This window comes from Anomaloglossus baeobatrachus, chromosome 2 (assembly GCF_048569485.1).
Source record: "Anomaloglossus baeobatrachus isolate aAnoBae1 chromosome 2, aAnoBae1.hap1, whole genome shotgun sequence".
Taxonomy (NCBI): Eukaryota; Metazoa; Chordata; class Amphibia; order Anura; family Aromobatidae; genus Anomaloglossus; species Anomaloglossus baeobatrachus.
The window spans coordinates 166,249,149-166,275,860 of record NC_134354.1 but is presented as its reverse complement, the minus strand read 5'-3'; positions in this window follow the sequence as shown (position 1 = coordinate 166,275,860).

The following is a 26,712-nucleotide window of genomic DNA, read 5'->3' as shown; positions in this document are numbered from 1 at the left end:
TACGGCGCATTTATTCCCTAGTTTTTTTGTGGTTTTAGCCATTTTTGTTTTCCATTTCTGCCTTATTGTTTACCTTGCTTTTTATTAAAGTCTATTTTATATATTTTTTTATGTTTATCAATGTTGGTCAGGTTTTGGGCTATCAGTTGTTTTTAGCTGATTAATCAATTGGGACTTTTTATAAAGTTGCTGTGTTTTTGGTAAAAAGTAATCTGAAGTACAGTATTTTTTGGTTTATAAGATGCACCTTATTATAAGACGTACCCCATATTTAGAGAAAAAAAGGTGAAAATAAAATGGAATCCATCCTATTATCTGGTGGTGTCTTAACAGGGGGTGGCAGCGGTGGTGGAGCGGGGTCACAAGAGGCAGGGGCAGTGGTGGAGCAGGGCAGTGCAGCGGGTGTCCCAGATGCTGTCTCAGAAACTGTGAACAGTGCGTGCTTGAAAGAAATTGTACCCGGAGTCGGAGCGTGCACAGATTGAGCTATCGGCTGAATGACAAGCTGAGATCTCATCTGCGGAAATGCCTCCTCCAGGGCTTCATTTTCCTTAAGTCCACTGCTGGGAGATCAATGGGCCAATGGTGGCACGTGCGCCAACGAGATCTTGACCTATGAGCTCCATCTGTGCACGCACTGACTCTGGGTGCCATTATTTGAAGCCCTCACCGCCCGCAGCATAGCAGCATGCAGTCCAAGCACAGCCATCGCTGCACAGTGCCCACAACATTTCCCCCTGCCTCCTGCTACCCCACTCCACCACTTCTCGGTAAGCTACTTTTGAATTATAAAAATCACCCCTAATTTTCCTCCCAAATTTTTGGGAGGAAAAGTGCATCTTATAATCCAAAAAATAAAGTAATTTCCTTTATGCCTGAAATTTTTTGCTCTAATTTCAGTGGAACATACAACTTTTTGTGTAAAAAATCAGCAAAGTCCTACAGCAATGGGATTTGGCATATTGCATTTCTACAGCCAGTATCAGCATAAGGGCGCAATTATTCTAGCCAAGTACTTGCTAAAAAATTGCGTACCCTTTCAAAACCATGCCAGATTGTTAGTACACTTTCTTCTATTTAGTTTTGCCATATCACACAAGGCAGTAACCCCCTCCCTTTTATTGTGCTTTTTATAAAAAGAAGCATAACATGTTAAAGACAAATCTAAAGACTATTTATCAATTAAAATTCATTAAACATTTATGCCATTTTGAATAATCTGGTGCCAAAACCATCAATGAATATCACATTACAAAAGAATAAAAAAAGATTACAAAAATTCAAAACATGAATTGGGCCCTTAAAGCACCACTCCAGCATTTTTATTTATTGCACCACTGGAGTGGTTCTTTAAATGTAAATCCACTGACCACTGTCTAATACTCATTTTCCGGCAGCCTCATCTTGTATCGACACATCTCCGAACAGTCTGCAGTAGAGAGGAGCGATGTTCGAGGTTCGAGGTTCACCAATTTCATGTTCGATTAATTTTTGGGGGGTGTTCGCGAGACGTTCGACGAACTGAGCCTTTTGCTAAAAGTACGGCAGTTTCAGTTACGTTCGAGAACGGTTCGATCACCAAAAGCGTGGCTTTTTACAGCTACAGTGTGCAGGGAGCCATCGCTGGCAGCCTGCAGTAAGCTGGTATCCAAGGTAAATATCGGGTATCCAAGAAAAGTGCCTTGCTTAGTAACCCGATGTTTACCCTCGCTACGTGTGCAAAAATCCCCAAAAGCCAAACAGAAGCAATTCCGTGTGACTTCCGTCGGATGCCGCTGCAGTCTGTGTCCCGCTCCAGCCCCAGCCCTCGCCCCAGCCACTCAGCAGTGTCTGCAGCTGCCGGCACTGTACTGTGTCCACAGCTGCCAACACTGCAGTGACAGAAGCCGTGGGGATGACAAGCGCTCCCGTCAGGAGGTTAGTGAAGTTCCTTACCTGAGGTGATGAAGTCCTGCCCTCCCAATGTCAGCACTGTCACTGTCATCCATGGCCGCCGCTTGTCACATCTCCTCTCGCTGCCGACCCGAAACTGTCACTAGCGGTGATGTCACAGGCACCCGCGATACTTGGTTGTGAAGGCGGTTGTCATTGAACTCAGTGACAGCTCTGCTATCAGAAGTGCAGTGATCACCGCAGGTAATGTACCTCGCTATCATCCTGACAGCAGCACTTGTCATGCCCTGCAGTGACAGCTCTGCTATCAGAAGTGCAGCGATCACCGCAGGTCATGTACCTCGCTAACCTCCTGACAGCAGCACTTGTCATGCCCTGCAGTGACCTGGGCTGATCTATTGATGTTAGCTCAGATCACTGCATTGCTCTCCCAGCCAATATGGAACATTCTGTTCTTCATTGACTATGGTATTGATCGTCATGGGAACCCCTTGGATTACACCAGACCTGGATTTGTTTTTCTTTCTAAGAAATTGGGCTTGATGCCATGTGACATTACATATCTGGTATTAACCCCATATATTACCCCGTTTGCCACCACACCAGGGCAACGGGATGAGCTGGAGCGAAGCACCAGGATTGGCGCATCTAATGGATGCGTCACTTCTGGGGCGGCTGCGACCGGCTATATTTAGGCTGGGGAGAGTCCAATAACCATGAGCCTCCCCAGTCTGAGAAAATCAGACCCCAGCTGTCTGCTTTACCTTGGCTGGTGATCCAATTTTGGGCGGACCCTCACATGTTTGTTTTTTTTTATTATTTATTTAATTTAAAATAACAGCGTGGGGTGCCCTCAGTTTTGGATTACCAGCCAAGGTGAAGCTGCCAGCTGTGGTCTGCAGGCTGCAGCCGCCTGCTTTACCCTATCTGGCTATCAAAAATAGGGGGAACCCCACGTCATTTTTTTTCAAATTTATTTATTTTTTTGGCTAAATACAAGGCTAAGCACCCCTTAGTGCCACATGAAAGGCACCAAAGGGTGCAAAATTACAAAATGCAGGAGAGTGGGACATGATGTGTCTTTCTGCCATTATAATGACAGAAAAGACTAATATGAAGTGTACAAGCACAAGAAAATCACCAGACCGCTCTATGCTGTGAAAAGCAGTAGAAAAATAGAAAATGGCACTGGAGTGAACATGTGACCGCCTCATGTAGGTTGAAGCTATGGATCCTGGGTAAATTTATGTATTTTCCCTCCTTCAGTTTTTTTGCAGTAGGCAAAAAAATGGAAGGCACACGGATAACAAACGGATAACATACGGACCGTATACGGAACGGAAACGGATGCCACATGGATGCACCCGCGAAAAAAATGGACCGTTTTTTGCGGACCGCAAAAATGGATCGGTCGTGTGAATGTAGCCTGATTTTGATCTGCCGTTTATAAACAGCAGGCAGAAAAAAGTGAATAGCGCCCCCAAGCGTCAGAAAATCTCCGGGGTTTCAGGGGGTAGCTGACACCCTGGAGATCATGATTCAGGCTGGTTTTTCCAGTTTCCGCTCACGTGATCACCGGTACATACCATATAGCGATGATCACGTTACAATAAATGACAGCAGGGGTAAAAAATTATTTATGTCTCATCTGGCATAAAGAAACATGTCAGATTTGAGATAAATCTCCTCCCCGGTCCCCTCCGGTCCCCCGGTGTTGCCAAAGTGCCCCCCCAACCCCTCCCGGAAATCCAAGATGGCTATGCACACAGCAGTGCGCTGGCCACATTCACCCTTCTCCTCTGATTTCTGTCGCATGTGCCATGACACATGCGACAGAAAACTCCTCACCAAGCCCTGCCAGGTCACCTCCTATAACCACACCGATGTTCCCCAGTGTGCAACGTTGATCCGCCGCGGTCCCCTTCTTCACAATAGACGCTGACGCATGCACAGAGCGGCTGTCAGCTCAGCTTCCTGTGTTCAAACACAGTGAGTGGTGGTAACCATGCATCTGTAAGCTACTGCAATGCCCTGCTCATGAGGTGAGGAACATAGTTGATCAGGAGAGCTATACTACATTTCCAATTGGAACTGCTAAACGACTATCAAACATGAGAGTCCATTATACCCCACAAGAAAACACATCTAAATAGTGAGCTCTGTTGTTTAGTATTCAATCAGCTGGATAACTGGAACTAAAGGGGTATCCATCTACAAGATTATATCCCTAATATAGGTGGAATAGCAATAATAGCAGCAAATACCAATATTTGGAAATGTAGAATAGTTCGCCTGATTAGGCATGCCCTTACCTCATGAGCAGGGCATTGCAGCTTTGGTAGCAACAGTTACTACATGGACTCTGCTGCTGTGGACCCATGGAGAGTGGGTGCAGATTCATTGTACCCACACTCTTTACATGGAGGGTCTGCACTCCTAAAAAATGTGGGATACGTTCCCTGAGCGCGTCCCCCCAAATTCTAGACGGTCCAGAGTCGTCGTGGGACCCCCTTATTTTTTTTGCCTTACAATAAATTGGTGAAAGAGTGCATGTTTTGGGTAGTGTTTTTTCAAATAAATTTTTTATGTCTATTTTTTTTGTTAGTACTTACAGTTTGTAATGTCTGGTATCTGGTAGACGCCATGACATCACAAACTGCTGGGCTTGATGTCAGGTGACCTTACAGCTAGTATCAACCCCATTTATTACCCCGTTTGCCACTGCACCAGGGCACGGGATGAGCTGGGGTGAAGCGCCAGGATTGGCACAGCTAGTGGATGCGCCACTTCTGGGGCGCCTGCGACCTGCTATTTTTAGGCTGTGAAGGGGTGAAGCCTGGGGTGACCTCCACATTGGATCCCCAACCACAGTAAAGCTGGCAGCTGTGGTTTTCAGGCTACAGCTGTCTGCTTTACCCTAGCTGGCGGGACCATATGTCATTTTTTTCTTTAACAATTTTTTAAAATAAAAAAAATTAATGGGTTTCTCTGTATTTTGATTGCCAGCCAAGGTAACGCCAGGCAGATGGGGGTGGAAACCCATAGCTGTCTGCTTTATCTACGCTGAGAATTAAAAAAACTGTGGAGCGCTACGTCATTTTTTTTAATGAATTTTTTTACAGTACTGTGATGTCAGGCAATCAAAATACAGGAAAGCCCATTTTTCTTTTTTTAGTTATTTAAATAAATATTTTAAAAAAAATATATATGGGCACCCGCTGCATTTTTTGTATTGCTAGCTAAGGGTCATCCAAGCAGCTACTAGCTGCTAACCCCAACTGCTTGGTGTTACCTTCCCTGGCAATGGAAAATCCAGGGAAGCATTTTTTATTTTTTTTACCAAAAAACTAAAAAAAAAAAATGACGTGAGCTTCGCCATATTTTTGTATGCTAGTCAGCTACAGCAGGCAGGTATGGCTGCCCCCAACCCTCAGCTGCCTATTTGTACCCGGCTGGGAACTAAAAATATAGGGAAGCCCTTTTTTTTAATTATTTCATGAATTTCATGAAATAATTAAAAGAAAAAACGATGTGGGCTTCGCCCTATTTTTGTGTTCAGCCAGGTACAACTAGGCAGCTGGGGATTGGAATCCGCAGCACAGGTCAACCCGAGCTTTCTCGGCCCCTCTGCTGTGAATTGCAATCCACAGCCGCCCCAGAAAATGACGCTCTCATAGAAGCGCCATCATCTGGCACTGTATCCAACTCTTCCAGCAGCCCTGAAACTGGGTGGCTTGCTGGGTAAAAATGGGTTAATACTAGCTTTGTTTTACTAGCTAGTATTAAGCCAGAGATTCTTAATGTCAGGGAAGTTTGACCCGGCCATTAAGAATCTCCAATAAAGGGTTAAAAAAAAGACACCAGACAGAGAAAAAATACTTTAATAGAAATAAATACACAGACACACTTAGAGACCCCATGTTTATTACTCCTTGTCAGCCCTCCACGATTCTGGTCTTCTATCTTCTTTCTCCTTGACATCTAGCCATGTGACCAGTCTGTAGCCAATGAGATAATAGACACGTGACTGGTCACATGCTATTTTGACATCACGATAGGTCTTATCATCAGTGCTGGTTACTAGGAGGATGCAGCGATTATTGGAAGGAAAAGCGCCGGGAGACGGAATGCAGGTCGCGTCGCGGGGACCTGTAAGTGTAATGGCAATGTTTATTAATTGTATGTGTTGTGAGGTAGCGACCACCAATGTGGTAAATGGTCGCTATATGTCACAGTGGAGAAGGTACCTGCGATATTTAAACGGAAGAGGTTGCTATAGGACTTGTAGTCCACAAAGGCTTCTTGCTGCATATAAGGGTCAGGTTCCCTTTAATAATCCCAGTGTGCTGTGCAGGTCTGAGAATCACAGACCTCCACCTGTGGGTGTGTCCAGCTTGATGTAGGAGACTGGCAGTGTGTGTTCTGAAGAGTGAGAGCAGAGCAGAGAGCTCTGGATGGAGCAACCTGTGTGGAGGCTGAGCACAGGGCTCTGAAATTGAGTCTGAGTCGATACTGAGGTGAGTGCAGCCAGGCCAGGGCTGTAGGGCCAAACCTCTCCTGGAGGAGACACAGACTCAGTGGTCTGCAGAGGGCCCTGGGGGCTGAAAAGGAACCTCAGCTAGAGGTGTCTGCTGGCAGGTGCCAGAGAGTGGGGAAAGTGGTTAAACTTCCACTATGGACTTGTAATGGACTGGAAGCCATGGCACGTGGATCGTTTATGTACAAGAGCAGTTTATGTTGGGAGTATTTTAAATAAACTGCTGGAATTGTTATAAAGAGACTGTACGTGTGTTGCTGACGCTACCTGACGTGTGGCCCCCATACATTCGGGGCCCACGCTGTCACAGTGTACATGTATAATGTGTTTTTATGTGTTTGCCTGCCATTGTTTTCAATGGGGTTCGAGGGAGTTCGTCGAACGATCAACGAACTTGTCCTCCGTTCGACGAACCGAACCAAACTCAAACTCTAGGGGGTGGCTCATCTCTACTCATTATCTATATTAAAAGTGATAATCAAAGTCAAATAAAGGGGCTATCCACTGTACTATTGAATATGGCTTGCATTGGATTGGCATGTGCGCAACAATACATATGCCCAACAAAATGCTGATATCATACATGAAAAAACCAAACTGCATATTCTTAAAGGGGTTGACCAGGACTGATGAATTGATTTGTGACACTTGAGGGGTCGTAAACCTGACTTGACCACTAATCAGATGTAATGGCTGCCAGAGACAGAACAACACAACTGCTTACACTACATAGAGGCAGTTGCTCTGTACCTACAGTTCATCTCCTAATTACTTCAATGACTTTGTTGAGGTGTAGTGCCCACTAGTATGGAGCCATGTTGTTCAGGCTGCCTGCTCTGTTTATCTGGATGTCATCATCTCTTATAATGTGATCGGTGGAGGTGTTAAGTGTCAGTCCCTCTCATATCAGATTGAATGGTAAACAGTCAATTTCACTGTTTTGGATAATCCATTTAAAAGAGTAAATTGTTTTAATGTATGTGATAGTGTCACAGTTATTTTATAATTGTATATAATATATGTAATACAGTGCCTACAAGTAGTATTAAACCCCCTGCAGATTTAGCAGGTTTACACATTCGGAATTAACTTGGCATTGTGACATTTGGACTGTATATCAGCCTGGAAGTGTGAATTGCACTGCAGCAAAAAAGAATGTTATTTCTTTTTTTATTTTTTTTTTAAATTGTGACAAGTTTATTCAGAGGGTCATTTATTATTCAACCCCTCAAACCACAAGAATTCTGTTTGGTTCACCTAAAGTATTAAGAAGTATTTCAGGCACAAAGAACAATGAGCTTCACATGTTTGGATTTATTATCTCTTTTTCCAGCCTTTTCTGACTAATTAAGACCCTCCCCAAACTTGTGAACAGCACTCATACTTGGTCAACATGGGAAAGACAAAGGAGCATTCCAAGGCCATCAGAGACAAGATTGTGGAGGGTCACAAGGCTGGCAAGGGGTACAAAACCCTTTCCAAGGAGTTGGGCCTACCTGTCTCCACTGTTGGGAGCATCATCCGGAAGTGGAAGGCTTATGGAACTACTGTTAGCCTTCCACGGCCTGGACAGCCTTTGAAAGTTTCCACCCGTGCCGAGGCCAGGCTTGTCCGAAGAGTCAAGGCTAACCCAAGGACAACAAGGAAGGAGCTCCGGGAAGATCTCATGGCAGTGGGGACATTGGTTTCAGTCAATACCATAAGTAACGTACTCCACCGCAATGGTCTCCGTTCCAGACGAGCCCGTAAGGTACCTTTACTTTCAAAGCGTCATGTCAAGGCTCGTCTACAGTTTGCTCATGATCACTTGGAGGACTCTGAGACAGGCTGGTTCAAGGTTCTCTGGTCTGATGAGACCAAGATCGAGATCTTTGGTGCCAACCACACACGTGACGTTTGGAGACTGGATGGCACTGCATACGACCCCAAGAATACCACTCCTACAGTCAAGCATGGTGGTGGCAGCATCATGCTGTGGGGCTGTTTCTCAGCCAAGGGGCCTGGCCATCTGGTCCGCATCCATGGGAAGATGGATAGCACGGCCTACCTGGAGATTTTGGCCAAGAACCTCCGCTCCTCCATCAAGGATCTTAAGATGGGTCGTCATTTCATCTTCCAACAAGACAACGACCCAAATCACACAGCCAAGAAAACCAAGGCCTGGTTCAAGAGGGAAAAAATCAAGGTGTTGCAGTGGCCTAGTCAGTCTCCTGACCTTAACCCAATTGAAAACTTGTGGAAGGAGCTCAAGATTAAAGTCCACATGAGACACCCAAAGAACCTAGATAACTTGGAGAAGATCTGCATGGAGGAGTGGGCCAAGATAACTCCAGAGACCTGTGCCGGCCTGATCAGGTCTTATAAAAGACGATTATTAGCTGTAATTGCAAACAAGGGTTATTCCACAAAATATTAAACCTAGGGGTTGAATAATAATTGACCCACACTTTTATGTTGAAAATGTATTAAAATTTAACTGAGCAACAAAACTTGTTGGTTTGTAAGATTTATGCATCTGTTAATAAATCCTGCTCTTGTTTGAAGTTTGCAGGCTCTAACTTATTTGCATCTTATCAAACCTGCTAAATCTGCAGGGGGTTGAATACTACTTGTAGGCACTGTATATCTAGATATAATTTAATTTCATAGCATATTTGTGTGACGCCCTGGCCTATCAGGTCGTCACATGGTATTATGCAATCTGCCCTCCTGCATGGTATGCAATCCTCCTTGGTTACGGGTCCTGGTCCTTTGGTGTTGCTAAGAGCTTAGCCAGTCAAAACCCTAGAAACAATTTACATCATACCCACCAGACACACCATTGGGGGCCTGAAGGGAATAGGGCCACATACTTGGCGGGTTTGTAGGGGAAAGTGCAAAAATGAGAGGAGAAAGGAGTGGAAGGAGTAGGAGGTAGAGTGGTGACTCTCTGAGAGGGAGACGTCACTGGGCTGGAGCAGGGCTCCTTGAGTACTAGGTGGCAGACGTTGGTCTGGGCCTGGTGAGAGCTGGAACCCTCGTCACAGGGGATCGTGTCAAAGGTCACGGATTGCTGAGGAGAGCAGTCGGCGGCCTTGAGCCATCTCCGGGCAGGGGCCAGGGCACGACGGGGTACGCGGACCCTAGGCCGGGAAATAGCTTCAAGCATCGTGGTAACTTTCCCATTGGGGGTGAAGCCTTCAATATTCATCCCTCACCCACTTCAAAATCGGGGTATTAGCGCACCGATGGGATAGGACTTTCCCTGACATAGTCCACCAAATCCCAAGCGTGAACCCTGAGAGCAAGCTCACTCCGTTAGCCATACGGGTGAGCGGGACCTGACTAGTTCCACACTACAGGGTCGAAACAGTGAACAAGGTGCCACGGAAAAGGTCACAGGCTAACAAGCAACACCAAGTACACAGACCCAAGCATGCTCCCTCCTGGCTGCAGCGGTGCTCATATTTCTGGTTTACAAGCTGTCGGAGTCAGTATTCTTGAACTGAGTGAGTACGCAGAAATCCTTCCTTTTTCCAACAGCACCGCACACCTGGACTACCAACACCGGTCCCTGGGGCACAAACCCCCTACCCACGGAGCGGTTAAACACCTTGCTGCCGCACCATCGCCACTGGGCTCACCCTTTCCCCAACAGCAGCGGTGGTATCCCACCTTACCACGCACCATGGGTGGCGTCATGGACTTTCAACTCCCCTGTACATACTTCCCTTTTCAAACTCGAATGTCCGCACGAGCCACCGCGATTCCGGATCCGAGCGTCTCGGCCGCTGGCACGGGGGAGGCACATTTGCACAATTCATTATGTAGATTTTTTTTTTTCCAAATAAATTTGCTCTGAAATCACCCAGTATACAATGAAAAGACATTCATCATGATCTGAGGTCTCCTGAGGATCCAGAAAAATAATAAACAGATGGTTAAAAAAGTGTTACTAGTCTTCAACTCTGTTCTTTGTTTCATCCTATGCGAATCTTGAGACTGGATGACTCACATTATAACTAGAGATGAGTGATGTTCGATTCAAACCATTCGCCAATTTCAAATTCGAGTGATTTTGGACGGTGTTCGAGTCGTTCGACGAACTCGAACGATTTGCTTCAAGTTCGGCAGTTTGAGTTACCGTTCAAAAATGGTTCGATCACCAAAAGTGTGGTTTTTCATAGTAAGGCTATGTGCGAACGTTGTGTATTTGAATGCGTCCTGCGTCACCAGCACAATCCCTCTCTCTTTCCTACAAACCGTTCACGGGTGCGGCGCTGCACAGCTGTCACAAAGCTCCAGCGGCTTTTCCTCTTTTGAAAATGGCTGCCGCTCATTTTTCAATCTGGTATTCCCTGCTTTCCCCGCCCACCGGTGCCCTTGATTGGTTGCAGTCAGACACGCCCCCACGCTGAGTGAAAGCTGTCTCACTGCAACCATTCACAGCCGCCGGCGGGCGGGTCTATATCGTACAGTAAAATAAATAAATAAATAATTAAAAAAAAAACTGCGGTCCCCCTAATTTTGATACCAGCCAAGATAAAGCCACACAGCTGGAGACTGGTATTGTCTGGATGGGAAGCGCCACATTATGGGGAACCCACCATTCTAATAATATCAGCCAGCAGCCGCCCAGAATTTCCGCATCCATTAGATGCAACAGTCCCGGGAATCTACCCGGCTCATCCCGAATTGCCCTGGTGCGCATGCAATCGGGGTAATAAGGTTAGGTTAATCATGACAGGCACCTCCCCGAGATCCCTTCCATGATTAACCTGTAAATAGAGATGAGCAAGCCTCTAGAGGTTCCAGTTCGGTTCGTCGAACGGAGGCCGCGTTCGAGTTCAGTTTGGCGAGCCGTTTGACGAACCTCTCGAACCCCATTGAAAACAATGGGAGGCAATCACAAACACATAAAAACACATAAATGTACACATGCAGTTGATAAACATTGCCACAACACTTACCTGTCCCCGCGACGCGTCCTGCACTCTGTCTCCCGCCGCTTTTCCTTCCGATAATCGCTGCGTCCTCCTGGTAACCAGCACTGATGATAGGACCTATCGTGATGTCAAAATAGCATGTGACCAGTCACATGTCTTTTATCTCATTGGCTACAGACTGGTCACATGCCTATGACGTCATGCTTGGTCCTGTCAGTGCATCTCTCTAAGCGGTGTTCATTTGAGCATGTCTGTGTACCGGCAAAATGCTCTGGTACATGGTCGACCCCCTGTTCCTTCACGTGGATTCTCTTTACCGAGTCAGCCATGCAGGGACTAGCTGTCAAAACCGGTAAATAGTGGTATCGGTAATCATGTTATCGGAGCACCATTGCTATGGTAATCCATCTGTCAGCGGTGACGTCACTGCTTACAGCCAGCAGCCTCTGATCACTCACGGTGTGAAAAGACTGCACGGGAAGCAGCAGCGTCTTCCTCCCATGCAGTGCTGCTGATGTAGCAGAGCTGCATGGGTTGAACGAGAAAGAACACAGAAGACCAACATTGTGGAGGGCTGACAGGGAGTAATAAACATGGAGTCTCTAATGTGTCTGTGTATTTATTTCTATTAAAGTATTTTTTCTCTGTGTGGTGTCTTTTTTTTTAACCCTTTATTGGAGATTCTTAATGGCCGGGTCAAACTTGCCTGACATTGAGAATCTCTGGTTTAATACTAACTATTAAAACAAAGCTAGTATTAACTCATTATTACTCAGCAAGCCACCCGGCTTCAGGGCAGCTGGAGGAGTTGGATACAGCGCCAGATGATGGCGCTTTTATGAAAGCGCCATTTTCTGGGGCGGCTGCGGAGTGCAATTCGCAGCAGAGGGGCCCAGAAACCTCGGGTTAACCTGTGCTGCAGATTCCAATCCCCAGCTGCCTAGTTGTACCCGGCTGGACATAAAAATGGGGCGAAGCATACGTCGTTTTTTTTTTTTATTATTTTATGAAATTCATGAAATAATTAAAAAAAGGGCTACCCTATATTTTAAGTTCCCAGCCGGGTATAAATAGGCAGCTGGGGGTTGGGGGCAGCCGTACCTGCCTGCTGTACCTGGCTAGCATACAATAAAATGGCGAAGCTCACGTCATTTTTTTTGTGTTTTTTGGCAAAAGAAAAAAAAAATGCTTCCCTGGATTTTCCATTGCCAGTGAAGGTAATACCAAGCAGTGGGGGTTAGCAGCCAGTAGCTGCTTGGATTACCTTTAGATAGCAATTCAAAAACTGTAGCAGGAGCCCATATATATTTTTTTTAATTATTTATTTAAATAAACTAAAAAAAAAGGGCTTCCCTGTATTTTGACTGCCTGACATCCCAGTACTGTAAAAATAAATCATTAAAAAAATGACGTAGCGCTCCACGGTATTTTTGATTCTCAGCGCAGATAAAGCAGACAGCTACGGGTTGCCACCCCCATCTGCCTGGTGTTATCTTGGCTGGCAATCAAAATACAAGGAAGCCCATTAATTTTTTTTATTTAAAAAAATTGTTAAAATAAAAATGATGTGGGGTCCCCCATTTTTGATAGCCAGCTAGGGTAAAGCAGACGGCTGTAGCATGAAAACTACAGCTGGCAGCTTTAGCGTGGTTGGTGATCCAATGTGGAGGTCACCACGGGCTCTTTTTTTTATAATTATTTTATAAATATTAATAATTACAAAAAAAAGTAGGGTCCCCCCAAAATTGGCATTACTTTACAATTTGCCAAAGGCAATTAGATCCCCAAACTAAAGACTAATCTATTAATATATAACTTTTAATCAACGTATTAAGATAAGGGGACAAACACAATTAAAAGCACTGAGCACAATGATCTGTCTTATATCACAAAAGCCATTACTTAGGCCACAGGGAATTCCCTATTCAGACTCATTCTTCCTATGTCTCTGGCTAGCTAATGTGTTAATCCTAAAGGTTTAAATATGACCTCATATTGTGCTTTGCCAATGAAAATCCTCAGTATATGTTCCATTATAGGAAATACGAAGTTGGTTAGTCTGGCCAGTGAGATGGAGGAGCTGAGGAGTGACAGATATAAGAACAAATAGCGATCCAGAAAGAATTGAAGGTAATATACTCCTCTAATAGTGATTGGCTATAGAGCATAAAATGGAACATATACTGAGGATTTTCATTGGCAAAGCACAATATGAGGTCATATCTAAACCTTTAAAAGGTCCGTGCAGGCATAGTAATTCAGCATTAGCCTCAGCCCCCTGATGATGCCAGTGTGGTGAAACATGTTGGGGAGGCTACTGAATGTCTTTTTGAAATAGCAATCGCAGTGATTATTTACAATAGGATTAACACATTAGCTAGCCAGAGACATAGGAAGAATGAGTCTGAATAGGGAATTCCCTGTGGCTAAAGTAATGGCTTTTGTGATGTAAGACAGATCACTGCACTCAGTGCTTTTAGTTGTGTTTTTCCCCTCAACTTAATACGTTGATTAAAAGTTATATATTAATAGATTAGTCTTTAGTTTGGGGATCTAATTGCCTTTGGCAAATTGTAAAGTAATGCTAATTAATCCCTACGCTGACTGATAAGAACGAGCTTTCAGTAGAAAAGCCCCACAAATTGGATCACCAGCCAAGGTAAAGCAGGCAGCTGATATCTGGTATTCTCATGGTGGGAAGGTCCATAGTTATTGGCACTTCTCAGCCTAAAAATAGCAGGCCGCAGGTGCCCCAGACATGGCGCATCCACTAGATGCGCCAATCCTGGCGCTTCACCACAGCTCATACCGTGCCCTGGTGCAGTAGCCAACTGGGTAATAAATGGGGTTGATAATAGCTGTAAGGTCACCTGACATCAAGCCCAGCAGTTTGTGATGTCATGGTGTCTATCAGTTACCCGACATCACAAACTGTCAATACTAACAAAAAAAAATAGAGAAAAAAAAATGTATTTGAAAAAACACTACCCAAAACATTTCTTCTTTCACCAATTTATTGTAAGGAAAAAAAAACAAAGGGGGTCCCATGACGACTCTGGACATTCTAGAATATGGGGGGACACGCTCAGGGAACGTATCCCCCATTTTATAGCAGTGCAGACCCTCCATGTGAAAAGTGTGGGTACAATGAATCTGCACCCACTCTCCACGGGTCCACAGCAGCATGTCCAGGTCCACGAGTCCATGTCGTAACTGTTGCTAACAAAGCTGCAATGCCCTACTCATGAGGTAAGGGCATGCCTAATCAGGAGAACTATTCTACATTTCCAAATATTGGTATTTGCTGATATTATTGCTATTCCACCTACTATATATTGGGGATAGGATCTTCGAGATGGAATACCCCTTTAAGTCCAGTTATCCAGCTGAATGAATATTAAACAACAGAGTTCGCTATTTAGATGTGTTTTCTTGTGACGTATAATGGACTCTCATGTTTGGTAGTCGTTCAGCAGGGCAACTATAAAATCAAATACCTCCATTTGGAAATATAGTACAGCTCTCCTGATCAACTATCTTCCTTACCTCATGAGCAGGCCAGATGCATGGTTACGACCACTCACTGTGTTTGAACACAGGAAGCTAAGCTGACAGCCGCTCTGTGCATGCGGCAGCGTCTTTTGTGAAGGAGGGGGCCGCAGGGGATCAACGCTGCACAGGTACCGTGGGACACCGGGGAACACCGTTGGAGTTATAGGGGGTAACCTGGCAGGGCTTGGTGAGGAGTTTTCTGTCGCATGTGTCATGGCACATGCGACAGAAATCAGAGGAGAAGGGTGAATGCGGCCAGCGCGCTGCTATGCGTGCGGCCATCTTGGATTTCCGGGAGAGGGTCAGGGAGGGCACTTTGGCGACACCGGGGGACCGGAAGGGACCGGGGAGGAGATTTATCTCCCATCTGACATGTTTCTTCATGCCAGATGGGAGATAAATAATTTTTTACCGGCGCTGTCATTTACTGTAACGTGATCATCGGTATACGGTGTTAATCGGTGATCACGGAGCAGGGACCGGAAAAACCGGCCTGAATCATGATCTCCAGGGTCTCAGCTACCCCCTGAAACCCTGGAGATTTTCTGGCGCTGGGGGGCGCTATTCACTTATTTCTGCCTGCTGTTTATAAACGGCAGATCAGAATAAGGCTACATTCACACGACCGATCCGTTTTTGCGGTCTGCAAAAACTGTCCGTTTTTTTCTCGGATGCATCTGTGTGGCATCCGTTTCCGTTCTGTATTCCGTTGCTTGACGCTTGTGACTGATGCGTTGTACAGCGGATGACAAGAATAGAATTCATTGTCAGACTCCGTTGTAAAAGAGAGAACGATCAGCTGATCGCTCTCATTAGCTGGCCCCCAGCTTTTGAGAACAAACAGATGATCTCCCGGCGGCCGGCTAATGAGAGCGATCAGCTCACAGCAGTTGGCCGCCGAGAATGTGTGCGGACGGCGGAGTGCGAGGTGGGTGGAGCCGAGCGGGGCCATATGTGTGGTTGGCGGAGTGTGAGGTGGGTGGAGCCGAGCAGGTCCACGTGTGCGGGCAGCGGAGTGCTAGGTGGGTAAAGCCAAGGGGGGTTCTGTGTGCGGGCGCCGGAGTGCAAGGTGCGTGGAGCCGAGCGGGTCCATGTGTGCGGGCGGCGGAGTGCAAGATGGGTGGAGCCGAGTGGGTCTATGTATGCGGGCGGCGGAGTGCGAGGTGGGGGGAGCCAAGCGGGGCCATGTGGCACTGAGGACGTCAGTGCCGGGGACTGCATGGCTGGGTACAGGTGAGTGTGAGTGTACGAGTGTGTGTGTACATGCCGAGTGCAGGAGGGGGCGGAGCCGAGCGGGCAAGTGTCGGCTCCCTGCACACGTAGCCAGGGTAAATATCAAGTTACTAAGCAAAGCGCTTTGCTTGGATACCAGATATTTACGTTAGCTTACCGCAGGTTGCCAGCGATGGATCCCTGCACAGTGTAACAGTAAAAAAACACGCTTTTGGTGATCGAACTGTTCTCGAACGTAACTCGAACTGCCAAACTTTTAGCAAAAGGCTCAAGTTCGAGCTCGAACACCCCCCAAAATCACTCGAACATGAAATTGGCGAACCTCGAACATCGCTCATCTCTACCTGTAAAAGAAAGTAAATAAACACATACAACGAAAAATCCTTTATTTGGAATAAAAGACAAAAAAATCCCTCATTTACCTCTTTATTAATCCGCAAACAACAATCCAGGTCCGAAGTAATCCACATGACGCTTTCAGCTCTGCTACATGAAGCTGACAGGGAGCGCCATAGAACACAAGCGCTCTGTGTCAGCTCCACGCAGCAATTGACGTGAGCTGCCCTGTCACCAGAGACTTCACTCAGGTAGTGCCTGTCTGTCTCTCTCTCTCTGCAATACAGAGGTCAAGATTACCAAATCTTCCTATGCTTTTCATTACAGGCAGTGGCTCAATGGGTAGAGCTGCCGCCTAAGGAGAATTACTTCACGAGTTTGAGTCCTGTACGACTGAGTAAAGAATTTAATTTATTTATCATTTTAAATTATAATTATTATTTATTTATAATTATAATTTAATTATGCACTGAGTGGAGGAGCCGGACATCAGCTGTGAGCTCGTGGGACACATTTCTAAAAATGGAGCAGTTCACGGAATGAGGCTGCATTACTCTCTCCTCTCTCTCCTCTTTCAGTTCTCTCTCCTCTCTCTGTTTTCTCTCTCTCTCTCTTCTCTCTCTCAATCTTCTCTCTCTCTCTCTCTCTCCCTTTCTCTTCTCTCCTCTTCTCTCTCTCTCTCTCCTCTCTCTCCTCTCTCTTCTCTCTCTCTTCTCTCTATCGCTCTTCTCTCTCTCTTGTCTGTCTTTCTTTTTCTCTATTTCTCTCTTTCTCTCTCTTTTTCTCTCTCTCTCTTTTTTCTCTCTTTTTCTCTCTCTCTCTCTTTCTCTCTTTTTCTCTCTCTTTTTGCTCTCTTTTTCTCTTTCTCTCTTTCTGAATCTTTCTCTCTTTTTCTATCTTTCTCTTTTTGTCTCTTTTTCTCTCTCTTTCTCCCTCTCTCCTCTTTGTAGCTGAATAATCCACTTCTGGATTCTCTACTGCAATACAGAGGTCAAGATTACCAAATCTTCCTATGCTTTTCATTACAGGAAGTGGCTCAATGGGTAGAACTGCCGCCTAGGGAGACTTACTTCACGAGTTCGCGTCCCAGCTGTCACGGTAAAGAATTTTTTTATTTATAATTTTAAATTATAATTATTATTTATTTATAAATATAATTTAATTTAATTACTTTGGGGAGGAGCCAGACATCAGCTTTGAACAAACCTCTAAAATCGGAGCAGTTCACGGAATGAGGCTGCATTAATCTCTTTTCTTTCTCCTCTCTCTCCTCTCTCTCTTCTCTTTCTCTTCTCTCTCATCTCTCTCTTCTCTCTCTCTCTCTCTCTCTCCTCTTCTCTCTCTTCTCTCTCCTCTCTCTCTTCTCTCTCCTCTCACTCTTCTCTCTCCTCTCTCTCTCCTCTCTCTCTTCTCTCCTCTTCTCTCCTCTTCTCTCTCTATTCTCTCCTCTATCTTCCCTCTTCTCTCTCTCTCTGTCTCTCTTCTCTCCTCTTCTCTCTCTATTCTCTCCTCTCTCTTCTCTCTTCTCTTTCTCTGTCCCTCTCTTCTCTCTCTCTTCTCTCTTTTCTCTCTCCTCTCTCTCTCCTCTCTCTCTTCTCTCCTCTTCTCTCCTCTTCTCTCTCTATTCTCTCCTCTCTCTTCCCTCTTCTCTCTCTCTCTGTCTCTCTTCTCTCCTCTTCTCTCTCTATTCTCTCCTCTCTCTTCCCTCTTCTCTCTCTCTCTGTCTCTCTTCTCTCCTCTTCTCTCCTCTTCTCTCTCTATTCTCTCCTCTCTCTTCTCTCTCTCTGTCCCTCTCTCTCTTCTCTCTCTTCTCTCTTTTCTCTCTCTTTTCTCTCTCTTCTCTCTCTGTTCTCTCTCTTCTTTCTCTCTTCTCTCTCTTCTCTCTCTTTTCTCTCTCTCTTTTTTTCTCTATCAGACCTGGCAATGATCAGCTGATGCGGTCACCTGACAAAATCAGCCGACACTATAAGTCGAGCAGTGAGGGCGGCTTTTTACCACCCGGTTGGCTAAACTATCAGCTGCTGCTGTCGGAGAGGAGTCTGCACAGAAGTGTGTAGTATGTTTTGGGGAGGGGGGGGGTTTGCACTGATTCATCAGCTGATTGTATAAAAGCCGTTTATACAATCAGCTGCTGTTTCATGTGATTCAGGCCCTTGAACCTGACACATCATCTGATCGCTTTGCCTTCCAGCAAACCGATCAGGTGATATTGGATCCGGATTGGACGGCGCGGTACCGTTGATCCAGGATTACTGCGGAGGGGGTTCTTTATTTAAAAAAAGATGGAGTCACTAATTGTATTGTGTTTTTTTTCTAATAAAAATATTTTTCTGTGTGTTGTATTTTTTTTATCTGTATGAGAAATTCATGGTGGCCATGTTTAATATTGGCGTGATACTATGAATTTCGGGCTTAGGGCCAGTTGATAATATACAGCAAGCCCTAACCGCATTATTACCCAACGAGCCACTCATCACCAGGGCAGCTGGAAGAGTTGGATACAGTGCCAGAAGGTGGTGCTTCTATGAAAGCGCCACTTTCTGGGGTGGCTGCAGACTGCAATCCGCAGCACAGGTTGGCCCGAGCTTTCTGGGCCCCTCTACTGCAAATTGCAGTCCGCAGCCGCCCCAGAAAATGGCACTTTCATAGAAGCGTCATCATTTGGCGCTGTATCCAACTCTTCCAGCTGCCCTGGTGATGGGTGGCTCACTGGGTAATAATAGGATAATACTAGCTTTGTTTTACTAGCTAGTATTAAGCCAGAGATTCTTAATGTCAGGCAAGTTTCACCCGGCCATTAAGAATCTCCAATAAAGGGTTAAAAAAAAGACACCACACAGAGAAAAAATACTTTAATAAAAATAAATACACAGACATACTTAGAGACTCCATGTTTATTACTCCCTCTCACCAATCCACGATCCTGGTCTTCTGTCTTCTTTCTTCTTCAACCCATGCAGCTCTGCTACATCAGACAGCACTGCATTCGAGGAAGACGCTGCTGCTCCCCGTGCAGTCTAATCACTCAGTGAGCGAGCAGAGGCTGCGGGTTTTAAGCGGTGATGTCATCGCTGCCACCATTGAAATAGTAATTTTACAGGCGGGTTACTATAGCAACGGTGATCTCCAATCTCCTGATTCCCGGTGCCGCTATTCACCGACTGTGTCATCCAGTCCTTGCATGTGGGCTGACTCTGTAAAGAGCACCAACATGCAGGAACGTGGAGCTTGGAGCCAACCATGTGCCCAAGAATCTCGCCGGTACGCGGAGATGCTCAAACGAGCACCGCGTACCGGAGAAATGCACTGACAGGACCTAGCATGACATCTAGCCATGTGACCAGTCTGTAGCCAATGAGATAATACACACGTGACTGGTCACATGCTATGACGACGTCACGGAAGGTCCTATCATCAGTGCTGGTTACCGGGAGGGCGCAGCGATGATCAGAAGTAAAAGCAGCAGGAGACAGAGTGCAGGACATATAATGACAATGTATATTAACTGTTTGTGTATATGTATAATGTGTTTGTATGTGTTTGTGTTTGCCTGCTATTGTTTTCAATGGGGTTCGAAGGTGTTCGTCTAACGTTCGCCGAACTAACCCGCCGTTCGACAAATCAAATCGAACTTAAACACTAGGTGGGTGGCTCAACACTAATTATAACCTGCAATACCTTCCCTTGACATTTCTTCTTGAAGTAAACCACTCGTCCCAGTCTTAGAAAACACTGCGACAGACAAACCAAAGACTCATGTGGAGGATTAGGAAAGGCAGTACATGCAGCACAAGACAGGTAAGGACTAGGATTATTGAATATTGTAATGATCACGGGCTGAGAAAGGAATTAGTGGATCCGCAAAACCAAGGCACCAATCTCTGACCTGGAGAAGAGTACCTGAATGGTCACTGAGTCTTCTAAAACCACAGGTTGTAGAGATAAGCTAAATGCTGGTAGGTGACTGACAAGGGCAGCTTCACGGGATCAAAGTACCTCGGATGAATAGTTGCAGCAGTGGCCAGCCTATATTGTGGCCGCAGCAGCTATTATCATAGGAGCGACCAGTGTGGATAGTTGCAGCACCAGCGGCTAGTATTGTAGGTGCGCCCAGTGAGGATACATGCAGTGCCAGTGGCCAGTATTGTCATTCACTTGAACACAAATAGGAATTAACAATTTAATGCACAGCATAGTATCAGCGGAGGCAGCACAAAGGGACCTGAGAACTAGCAACGTTAGACAAGTTTGCCCAGGCACATCATTGAAGGAGAAGGTGCCTTAAATACCTGATGTCTCTCTGCCATAGGCTGAGAGGTACTTCTGGGTTAGGGTAAAATGGTCTTCTAAGAAAAGGAGCATGTTCACGAGCACGCCCTAAGAATACTCCCATGAGACCAGTGTAGCATGCATAGGTCCCGGGAGAAAGCAGCAGGGACTGGGGAAATAGCATCACGGCCAGGAAGGTGAAAGTGCAAGTGTCCCCACTGGTGGAGAGGAGCAAGACAGCACAAGAATGCTGGTAAGGATGTTACAAGTATTATGTATTTTAACATATTTGAGGCCATGAAAAGCAAAAAAATAATGTAAAGTAAATTCCCAAATAATTGTTTTGCTAAAGTTGTAACAAATTTGATTTGTTTAGGATTGATTTACCCATTTTCAATAAATGTAACTATTTGCACCTTGCTTTTAATTCATTACATAAAGCTTTAATTATGAAGACTTACTATCCTCTATATGGGAATATGGGACACAGAGCAAACTGCAGATCATTGAATAAAAACATAGCAGCTTTATTACATCTTAAATGTTACCATATTTGCAGACTTGTAAAATACGTGTTAAAACCCCAAGCTTTGGGTCTTTTTTTGCTTTAGGATGGTGAGTGCTACTTACATTTTTCTATCTCTGCCTGAATATTGCAAGACTACTTAGCAGTTGAGCATCACTGACATCCTGCTACTGCACGGGGTGTCCATTAATTATACTACATTGTGCATGTGAGTAGTGCCGAAGATCCATTCTTTGTTTTGTTGTTAATAATCTTCTGGGCACTGTCTGTATACAGGCCGAGTAATACTCTACATTTTTTTAGGTTGGAAAGAATGAGGAGATCATCAACTTGGGTATGTGGCCATGTTGCTACTGCTGCTGGTGGTGGCAGTGGAGCTGCTGTAAGAAGAGGAGGTGGTCCATCTGTGCCTGCTATGTGCCCAAATGAAACATCTTCCTCTGGTGCAGCAGGTAACAAGATGCTTTGCATAATTTATAAGTCGCAGGTATTGCTGCAAAAATGGTGAATCCAGAACAAGTAGAGGTTATTTTAGATTGGATGGATGAGAGTTCATCATTTCCTTTGCTTTGTCTTCCACTGTACATCTGCTAAAAGCACAGGGTTTGCATCTGTGGGTAATGGGCTTCTGTCTTACACCTCACCCCCTAGCAAATCAGCCAAGCAGTCTGAGCTTCAAATCATGTAGCAGTCACTTCTGCTTTTTGATGGCAGCATTGGCTAAGGTTCCATGGGCCATCTATATGGCTCTTCCTCAAAAGTGGAAGAGACTGAGTGTTCTAATGCCCAACCAATTGTTCAGTTTGAGGATGAGGACGTGGGAGGGTTAGTACACATGGTCATTGGACAGTAATGGCAAATCTTTGGTGGTGGTGATGATGATGATGATGATGATGATGAAATACAAGTGCCAACTGCTGCGTCTTTCTGCAGTGTGCAGTTCAACACGGAAGGCATGGGTGAGGAGTGAAGATGATGTGGAGGATGATAAGATCCTAGACCACACATGGGGTCAATACCATCTGAATTACCTCCCCAGTTTGGAGGAATAGGTGACAGTCATGTTGCTCCAACTGCACAGCAATGAGGAAGCAGAGTGCAAAAGCACAGCAGCCATCCCCTTGCCATTAATGGCAGCTCAAAGGAGCTCCCTGGTGTGGAACCTTTTCACGCAATGCGCTGATGACAAAAATCGTGTTGTTTACACTCTGTGCATTCAGAGCTTGAAGCAAGTAATAAATATTCTTAAACTGAGCATCACCTGCATGACGAGGCATCTAAATGTAAAGAAATAACTGTAGTGTAGTACACATCTGAAAAAACAGGGAAAATCTAAGGCTACTCCTGCTCCCTCTTTTGCTGCGACCACCTGGCTTCCTACAGAGAGAGAATGTGAAAGCATCAAAAGTGTCACTGAGCATCTCCACACTGTCCCATTGATATATTCAGCTGTCCATCCCCCAAACACTTAAGAGAAAAAATGAAATACCCCCCTACTTCCACATAAGCCGTGGTCTTGAATGGTAACATTTCCAAATACTTATGGCGGTGGCTGTCTTACAGTACATGGTTACCAGCCACCACTACTTTTCCAGGAGGGCGAACAAGTTGTACAGAAAAATTAGGTGTACACTGCACAATGCCATCAGTTGTAAGACTCACATAACTTCCAACAAGCACACTCAGGGAAATTATAGCTTCCTAATCGCTCACTGAATAAATTTAGTGGTGGTTGGACCTGATGTGAAAGGCATTTTGGAGCAGGTTCTACTACCACTAAGGACGGCTAGACATCTCTCTGTCTGTGTTACCACCGCCTCCTATTACACTCCCTTCACTCCACACAAGGCAGAAACAGCAGGGATAACTATCTGCATTTAAGTTCTTATCCACATAGCAAATAAAACCAAACTAAGCTCTGGATAACTCCTTAAATTATGGAATATTAACCAGTTTATAACAGGACTATATAAGATCTTTTGAGGGACACAGCAAGAGGTTTATTACAGATGGGGGAAACCTCCTAGAAAAATAAAATGGCCATCATCTTACCGAACATTCTTCAAACATTCTATACATACCACACATAAGTAGGATATATCCATACTTCATTTTAAATCATTCATAAATCATTTTACGACTTTGGGAGCCTTTTTAAATGGGTGACTTATGGTAAGGGCTTCTGAAGGTTATTACAAAGAATGTTGGCTATATTGGTCACTGATCTATTTTTTTATTATGTGAGAAATGTAATTTTAACAGATAAAAATAATTGAGATAGGAAAATTTATATTTTTCATTTAGTTGCATAATAATTTTGCACCCCAGTAGTTAACCGATAATTATGCACACATAGATATGTTTCTAAGAAAGACAAAACTTCTCTTACTTCCTAAAAGCACCATTCCAGCATTTTTTCAGCTCTGGAATGGTGTTACAAATCTAAAGTCCATGCCTCTAGTAATGTTGCCATCTTCACCTTTTATAAGTACCGCTTCGGGTCTATGGCACTATCTTGTGCCAGCAACTTCTGACTGATGGAAGTCAGAGGTAATGGTCACAAATGCTTAATGTAAATCTATGAAAGCAAGAACCTAGCTCTCCAAGACTTACAGTGAGTTGTGACTTTTGCATTTATCCAGCAAACACTGAAGCAAAGCAGCAGGTCACAACCTACTGAAGACCGACATGGAGCATTAGTGATAGAAGGTGAAGATGGGGGCAGGTAAGTATGAGACTGAGATCGAGGACATTAGGTTAGAAGCTTCAGACACCATAAGACAATAATCCAACACCAGGGAAAAATCGCTTCATCATGTGAGTAAGCATCAAATTTGTTAGATCCGAAACATGTCAGGTTTCCTAGAATTTTAATATATCTGTCTATGGATTTTAATATGGGATCCAAAAAAAGTTAAATTTTAATTTATTTTAATTTATGATGATGCCTTTTTTCCCTGGTGTTGGATTATTGTCTTATGGTGTCTGAAGATACCTACCTCCGGGAGTCCAAGCCCTGGTTGTTTCCATGCATCAGGAACTGAGGAGTACTATGGATATGACGGTAGGCTGAAATTTAAAACTCTTTTTTGTCTACAGTAGGTTAGAAACACCACTTCAGTGCTGCAATAAAAAAAACACACAAACCACTCAAGTGGGGATTTAATTTTTTAGGGTTATGAAACATTTGGATTGATTTTCACTCTGTAGTTGTTCATTCATAAAAATGGATCATTAAAGATACAAATTGCATAATAATTTTGCACATAGTGTATACACTACCCCATTCTGTAGTACATTACTATTGTAATCGCCTCAAGATACAGTGCCATCTTCGGTACATAACTTGTTTCCTGCATACCTGAGCACCACTGCATTTTTTGCTTTCCCCGGATTAGCATGTAATATCATAGGTTGCAAATGATGGTCTTCTCATAGCATTAAATTATGAAACTATTAAAGGATATCACAGACATGTGTTTGATAGGTTTGATAATTGTATACATTTAAAAATATCACTTGTGATTAAATTGCTTTCAGAATTATAAGTCTATTCTAAATAATATTTTTGTTCTAACAGGAGGAAATAATGCCACAATATAAAGTACTGAAATTTATGGAAACATGCTTTGTTGAAAGATTTTAAACCTCATTTGTAATATATGCGTCTAATTCTGACACAATTATTAAGGTATAGTAAGATATTTAAACTCTTTTGCTAAGAAACACTAAATGCAGTTTCCACAATTTGTGTAATGTTAAAAATACTGTATATTGGTGTTTTTTAACATAAAGCTACAATGAAAATTTTAAAGACTGTTCAAGATTATACTTTAAGTAGGATTTCAAAATAACCTTTTTTCAAGCGATCAATATACGGGAGATTGCAATGTCATGTTGCAAGCCAAGAAAGTGATAAATTCATCTTTTAAAGAAAAAAAATCCAATTTGTTATAATTTCTTAGAAATGTACAGTAGATAATTTGTCTCTTCTTCATGTCAATCAGTCTTGGTCAAGGACATAAGAAACATACTATAGACTGTAATGATGTGTTAAGAGATTTAATAAAATAAAAGTTACCATTCAAGTATCCTAAATAGCTGATTATACAAAAATTAAATTCAGAACGAAAGTAGTACTACAGAAAATAATATTTCAGAAGCTGGCAAACTTTGCCTATAAGTGCAATTATCATAATAAAGAGTCTACTCAAAATATGTTACATTAAGGAAATAATCTGTAATCCCTTTTCAGTAAGATAAGAAGTTAAAAAGTTACAACTCTTACATCCATTCAATGCCTTGCACAGTATTGCAATATGGTCAGTTAAAAAAAGTAAACAGCTGAAACTCATCCAGTAAAAATGTCATACATATGGACAAAATATTGATAACCTGTTAATGTAGGAAAAACCCACAATGGTCACTGAAAAAGCTTAATACTGTCAAAATTATTTTTTTATTTTATGAACTATTCAAAATCAGATATTGCATTGCAATTGTGGTTCAACAGAAAAAAATAATGAAAATGGTCTGCACAAAAATGTTGGTACCCAATGTGTTATAAATTGGCATCACCCTAGCCGCAAGCAGCCTGCTGCGGTTTCTGCTATGCCCAATCACTGGCCGCCATTTTTGTCCGTACCTCAGGTTGTCCAGCTGGCTGCTTATTCCTCCATGTCTAAATGTGCAGAGGTGGCTAGGGCGTATGCACGTGCCCCAGTCAGAGCCAATGTACAGTTTTTCATCTGGTGAGCATGCCTAGTCTGTTAGTACCATTTCTGAGGCTAAGTCCCCAGTACAGGCTACTGAGCATGCTCCCCATTTTTGTGTGAAAAGTCTCTTTGCTCAGGTACTTGGACGTTTTTGTGTCTAAGTCCTGTGTTTTGCCTACTGAAAATGCTCAGGCTGATTTCGTTCAGGCTACAGAACATGCTTAGGCCATGGTATGGACTTCACTGGGCATGTCCATGAGGTGGCAGGACCTGATAGGCTGGATAGCGTCATGTCCTGATGATGTGGCCACTCCGGATTGGCTTGTGGAGGCCCGCCCCTCTGACCTGACACCCCACCATTGGTTATCAGACAATGACTAGTAGGGTGTTTGGGTTTGTGCTGCCATTGTGTCATCAGTGACGTGGTGATTCCGGATAGGCCACTGGTGACGTCGCTGATAATGTGGAACTCTGCTATTGGCCCCAGAGGTGCCATTGTGGCTCATCCTGGGTTTGGGCCGAACCCTAGGTGTTAAAAGGGCCTGAAGACTGCATGGAGGTGCGCAGTCTTCAGATAGACATGGTATTACATGTTTAGAGCCACATTGCGGCCTATAGCCACTAGTTATTGAAGCGCTGGGGAAGGTTAGGTGTCCAGTGCCTATCACGCCAAGATTCGTGGTTCAGCACGCTAGGGTCAGGCACCGCGCTTCCCTCCTATCGCTC